This window comes from Lissotriton vulgaris, chromosome 12 (genome assembly GCF_964263255.1).
Source record: "Lissotriton vulgaris chromosome 12, aLisVul1.2, whole genome shotgun sequence".
Lineage (NCBI taxonomy): Eukaryota > Metazoa > Chordata > Amphibia > Caudata > Salamandridae > Lissotriton > Lissotriton vulgaris.
In genome coordinates this window covers 132,183,933-132,189,938 of record NC_141700.1, presented here as the reverse complement: position 1 = coordinate 132,189,938, position 6,006 = coordinate 132,183,933, and the positions used below count along the sequence as shown (strand labels likewise).

The window sequence follows — 6,006 nt, the reverse complement described above, 5'->3', positions numbered from 1 at the left end:
TTCTCGGAATGCTGAAAAGTTCCTGCTTGAGCCTCCCTCCTTCAAAGGGGAAAAATTGATGGCTCAATCGTTCTTTGATAATGCGGTGAGAATCTGGAACTCGCTTCCTCCTTTGCTCCCTGCCACCACCTCCATCCAGATCTTCAAATCGGACCTCAAATCTCTTCTATTCCAAAGGCACTTTCGGAACTAATTCCCTCCTTCTCAGACCCCGCCAGGAAGTTCTTTAGTCATTGTAAATTTGTCATATATATTTATATTTTTTGTTTGTACATTCTGTGCTTGCTGTGTTTAATATTGTGTTCCTTTTGCCTGTGTTGTTTTGAGTCAATATCCTGCTATTTTTATTTGTTTCTATTTTTGTAACATTTCTCTCATGTAACGTAACTGGTTCTATTGTACAGTGCTCTGACACCTTCGGGTAAAGTCCGCGCTTTATAAAAATGCGTTAATTAAATAAATATTTATCCTCTGAGCTTTGGCCCTTCTCGACTCGTCCTGGTACTGCTCTGGTGATGTAAGTACAGGCTGCTGACGATTTATTGGCTGACCGGCTCCGAGCCTCAGGACAGCAGACGACCGGACAGACGCGTGACCCAGAGTACTGGTAGGTAAGCGAGTACTCGATGGAGGCTGTCAGCCACTCTGCAGCGCAGCCTGTCTCGAGCTCTGCAACCGTCCGAGAGCCACCCGGCCTCTACTTGGGTTACGAGCGCGTCACTTCCTGCGGTTCTTTCCTCTCTCCTCTGCCCGAGAGCCATCCCAGCCTCGGTCCGTGACTCTGCGCGCCGTGTTTCCTCGGTGTGCGGGTGCGGCCCGAGATCTCCCGCTCTCGCCTCCCTACACGGCTCCAGCTCCCCCACTCCAACCGCCGCCTCCGGCCTGCACTGAGAGCGCGGTAAGTGAGACGCCCGTCCGAGCACAGTCCTCGCCCATCCCCCTCCCCATCCATTGCTCTGAGTGGCGGCGTTGGACGGTCTCAGGGATCCGCTCCGCGTTGGGCCGGAGAGACTGAAGGGGGTACAGACCAATGCCCAGGGAAAGTCAATAGAACTGCACTGGTAAGGTAGAGCCAGGCTTTTAAGCCATCGTTAGCGAGCTAAACTCTTTCATCTGTGAAAACGCATTCGCGTTTATTAGAGAAGCGTGTCACTTTATCAAGGCATTTGCTTTAACTGTATTTGAAATGCCATGCAGAAAAATGTTTAGATATTTGGGGCGTACTCTTTTTTTGCTGTGTTTAAATTTAAAAAGATGTTAAGATAGACATACTTCTCATTCAACAAAGGCATAAAATACACAAATGCTGTTGGTATTTTCGGGTGTTCGCCCTCTTGCATTTAACCTTGGGATGTATTCTAAGCTGAAGGTTCCGTGTCCTGGTAACAGAGGGGACTATTTTGTTCGTGTAGCCTGTATGTTCGTATCTACGACATACTTTTGAAGTATATTTCGAGTAAGTGATCAAACAGGGTGAATCAGCTGTTCGCACGTGCGGTGGACTGTCTCAACTCATCACGCTCTTGTCGTTTTGGGACGCATTGCCTGTGGTGGAAGGCATTGGCTAAACAAGGGGGAACTCTTCTTAGCCCTCAGATGCACGTAACTAATCATTCACAAATGGGGGAAAAACGTCCTGAGCCGTGTGAAATTGTTAACCACTCATCATTCACCATAAAGTAAACAGTATGACTGGCCCTATTTTATATTTACTAGATGTAGATCACAGACATGTTAGTTTTAGCTCCTAAACTTGGCAGCTGTGCATGTAGTTTAAGCAAGATATCAATCATCAGACGTGTTCAGTTTACAAAGCCGGCCTAAAAAGTATCTAAACCAATTATACGGTTAATGTTTTGGTCTAACAGTGTTTTGTTTGCCAACAGGTGTAGGTAGGTAGGTCGTTCGGCCGGAGCAGTCGAGCATCGACAGTTCCGTCTTCTTGCAAGGCACCCCACCCAAGCGAACAGCTCCATCACCAATTGACGGTTGCAGTAAACTGAATTACTTTAGTTCGTCAACTATCACCAACAGCATCCTACAACACAGTGCCCCTTCATTCAGTCCAGACTCCATTACCGCAACAATATCTCGTAAGTATAGAGTTGACACAAGGGGGCTGCTCCACGGTGGGCTTGATCTTACAGTTGAATTTGAGGAAACAATTGTGAACTTTTTTTCTCCGCCTTAAATAGTTACTGATGTCTCCCCCTCCCCCCACTCTCCTTCGTAGTGCCAACAGTGATTGTGCTTCTCCTAGTACTAGCCAGAGGTGAATTTGGAGCTCTACTCTTGACTGTCACCTTGGGTAGCAATCTGTAAATATCAGTTTAGGCCTCTTTCTAATCGTCCACCCAGAGCGAGTCGTTTGTAAAAGAGGTTGTTCTTGACACATTAGCCGAGGAGGCTTAGCATGTGTTGCAGCCGTGTGTAACCCCTCAGTTGCCCACTTTGAGCTTGATAATGAAAACATCCGTCATTTAATCCACCCGCAGTGCATTCATTTTGTGTTGTGTGGAGTGAAATAATTGTTTGCGTTAGTTTCTTTTCACATTTTTAGGTGTATATTGTCAGTTAATTATGGGTGTCTCGTTGTTGTATTTTGTAGGAATGAGTCATTTAAATCCACATATAATCGGAATATTGCCAAGTCTTCCAGAGTAATCGTGAAAAAGAGCTACTCATGCTTTTTCAGTCGGTGATAAACTCTATGGGGCAAACAGGAAGTGCCCCAATATCATGGCGTACTGCAAAAATAGTCTTCTTTTTGAAAAAGAACAAACCGCCAGAGGAACGGGGGTCATATAGGCCCATCTCATTAATTAACACGGATGCGAAAGTATTTGCCAAAGTTTTGGCAAACCGCCTCGATCCAACTATGCCAGATTTGGTTAATTGCCAGCAACATGGGTTTGTGGTGGGGAGAGACACCACTACCCATATCAATACTGCTGTGACTGCCTTTGATGTTGCCGCAACTACTCTCACCCCACTCGGAATGGTAATGTTAGATGCGGAGAAAGCATTCGACCGAGTGGGGTGGGAGTATCTGTGGGCAACATTGAGTGCATTTGGCATACAGAGTCAATATCTCGGATGGGTCCGATCTCTGAACGAATCACCGACGGCAATAGTTAGCTATGCAGGAGCCAACTCTGCTAACTTTCCTATCAAAAGGGGGACAAGGCAGGGGTGTCCTCTATCACCCCTGCTTTTTGCTTTAGCTCTGGAGCCATTTCTGAACGCACTAATGGCTCAAGATAATATAATTCCAGTAGAGAATGGCGGCAAGAGTCTGCAAATCACACCTTTTGCTGATGATATAGCTGTTTTTACCACCGATTTAGTACTGGCTATCCCTGAGATAATCGAGGAAGCAAGTAAATTTGGGGACCTATCGGGGTACAAGTTAAACGTGAGTAAAACTCAAGTAATTGCTAATTATAAACCTACGCAACCAATATTGGGGCTTTGCTCAAATGCTATTTATTTAGGAGTCAAGCTTACTGCAGATATAGAGAAAATTATAGCACTAAATTATGACCCTCTATTTAATGAAATAACAACTACTCTAAAAACTTGGCATAAAATACCACTTAGTCTGGTAGGATGGATAAATTTAATAAAAATGAAGATTGTACCCAAGCTATTGTACTTATTTAGGTCTATTCCTTTGCAACTGAGCAATCTATACATTAAGAAAATAGAAGCTATATGTAGTAGCTACATTTGGGGCTATAAAAAACCCTGTAGATCTATCGCGATACTGAAACTCTCAATAGAAAAGGGAGGATTACATTTCCCGGATTTCAAAATGTATTTTTTTGCAACTTTTTTTCAACGTATACAGAGTCTTTTATCAAAAGAGAACTCCCTATTCTATCACCAATTCATGCTAGGATCGGATAGCAATCAATTTCTGTTTCGTGTCCATGACCCCAATTACTACAAGAGGGTTAAGTTTAGGACCGTAAGAGATATCAAAAGAACCTGGGAACAAATTATGCTCATTGATAAGATTCCATTTTTTAATGCTGAGCTACAAATTTGGGGGAACCCGGGGATGCCAAGCATTTTTTCTGATGGTGCTGGCATGCAGTGTATAGGACATGGCATAAATACTTTAGGTGATCTATATGGGTCGGATGGCCTCTTGAGTTTCAGTACGTTAAAAAATACTTTATAAAATTAGTGATGTTATGTACTTTAAATATATACAGATTCAAGACTTTTTGGTTAATAAAATGAAAATCGAGAGAATAGAATACTCGGATACTCTAAAATGTATTTATGCTACCTATACTAAATCACTTATTAGCAAAAGTTATGCTTATTTAAATAGTGGCCGGGCAGGAGAATGTGTGAAAATGGCGGATAAATGGACCAACAGACTAGGAATAAATATCAACTCCAACCAGATTGCAGGGTCGCTCAGACAAATAAATCGAGTGGTCCAATCCTCAAATTTAAGGCTACAATTTTATAGGACGGCCACTCAAATTTACTATACGCCTCAAAGAATTGCCAGCTGGACCTCTGGAAATGCTTCTAATGAGCGTACTAAATGTCCAAAATGCAACATGGAAGCTGCTGGTATAGAACATATGCTTTATCAGTGTCCTGAACTTACATCTTTTTGGAAAGGGATAATAACGGTACTCAATAATAGGCAAATAACATTTCCAACTCTCTCTGCAAATTTGATATTGTTAGACATACAAGATACTATTAGTAACTATAAAGACTTGATAACTATTGTTTTTGCCTGCGCCAGGTTGGTCATAGCGCGGACTTGGATCTCAAAGGAACCTCCTAGTGTCATGGAATGGTGGAATCTTATTCATGAAATATATACAATGGAGCTCTCATTGGCTAAGTGTAGGGGCCCTAAGGCATTGAAAGGGAGGGTAAAAATATGGGGAACGTTCATTTGATTTAGTCCTGTACATCTGCATCATTGTCATGATTTAGATATGGATGAGTATCTGTATTGTAACCCTCTGCTTGTATTTAATGGTTAATTTATGCCCAGATACTTATGAAATTATATTTGTATAACAAGAAATTATTTTTCTTAGTTTGTTTTTTTCTTTTTCTTGCATTAAATAAAAATTTTGAAAAGTAATTGCATGATATGTTCCTCTGTTCATTGGAGAAAACGGAACTGAATTTGTCTTGTATACCACAGCAAGGAATCTAAATTTAGTGTTATGGTACGTTACTCAACAATGCACGTGCTTGCTGTTAACTTGCAGGTTTGTCAGTTTAATATGCCCGCCCCTCCCCCCAATCGGGAAAAAGTAGAATGAGCACTAAAGCAGCCCAATACATCTTATTCAGAAGTCTTCAGACACACCCATAACTCTCCACCTTTTGTCAGATTGTTTTGAGAATGGGTACTATTATCTCAACACTAAACACAGACGTCTTGGTCTTTCATGGAAGAGTACCAAATGCCCAGCAAAAGCCATCCCAAGTGGCATATTTTGATGATTATGAGCTCCACCTCGAACACAAAAATAGAGTGGAAAAATTATTGCCCAAATCAAAGGGTAGAAACATCAAAAAGGGTGTCAAGAAAAATAAAGAGTTTCCTGGAATTAAAGTTAGCAACACAGTTTATTTTGAACACCCACCTCTAATATTTACCAAAGGAAGGTGGAAGTGCTGTACAGGGTGATACCCGATTTGCCAAACTGTATGGTAGTGGATCATTGATACATCTCCCAGGCATAGTTAAATCTGAAATAGAAAGTGCCTGCCTTTACTGGGCCGAAATATGGGGTTTCGTTACTTGAGCCAACAACTAGACCGAATGCCAAGAACAATTTGGAATTTCCTACACCAAGAGCTCTAAGCAGACAGCCTGCCACTGTTGAAAAGAAGTTGTCAGACAATACCACCCACGGTCACTAAAAAGAATCCTAAAGGAATGTGCAGAATGGCCTCTGGAGGAAGAGCCCTTATTGGGCAATGAACAGAGAATATCACAAACAAAAAAGCACA

General features: G+C 42.2%; 1 protein-coding gene across 6 annotated transcripts in view; it reads left to right on the top strand.

Annotated features, from left to right (window-relative positions):
- The first annotated feature begins 708 nt into the window (after positions 1–708).
- CHTOP (chromatin target of PRMT1) overlaps positions 709–6,006 on the top strand; it is a 100,385-nt gene continuing 95,087 nt past the window's right edge. For 2 of the 6 annotated variants that reach the window (XM_086947571.1, XM_086947567.1), the window contains exon 1: positions 738–898. The gene's annotated coding sequence lies outside the window, so the exon portion shown is untranslated. Of the gene's footprint in view, positions 899–1,886; positions 2,094–6,006 lie in introns of those variants that run through there. The other 4 variants (XM_086947566.1, XM_086947568.1, XM_086947569.1 and 1 more) reach the window with 4 other exon arrangements.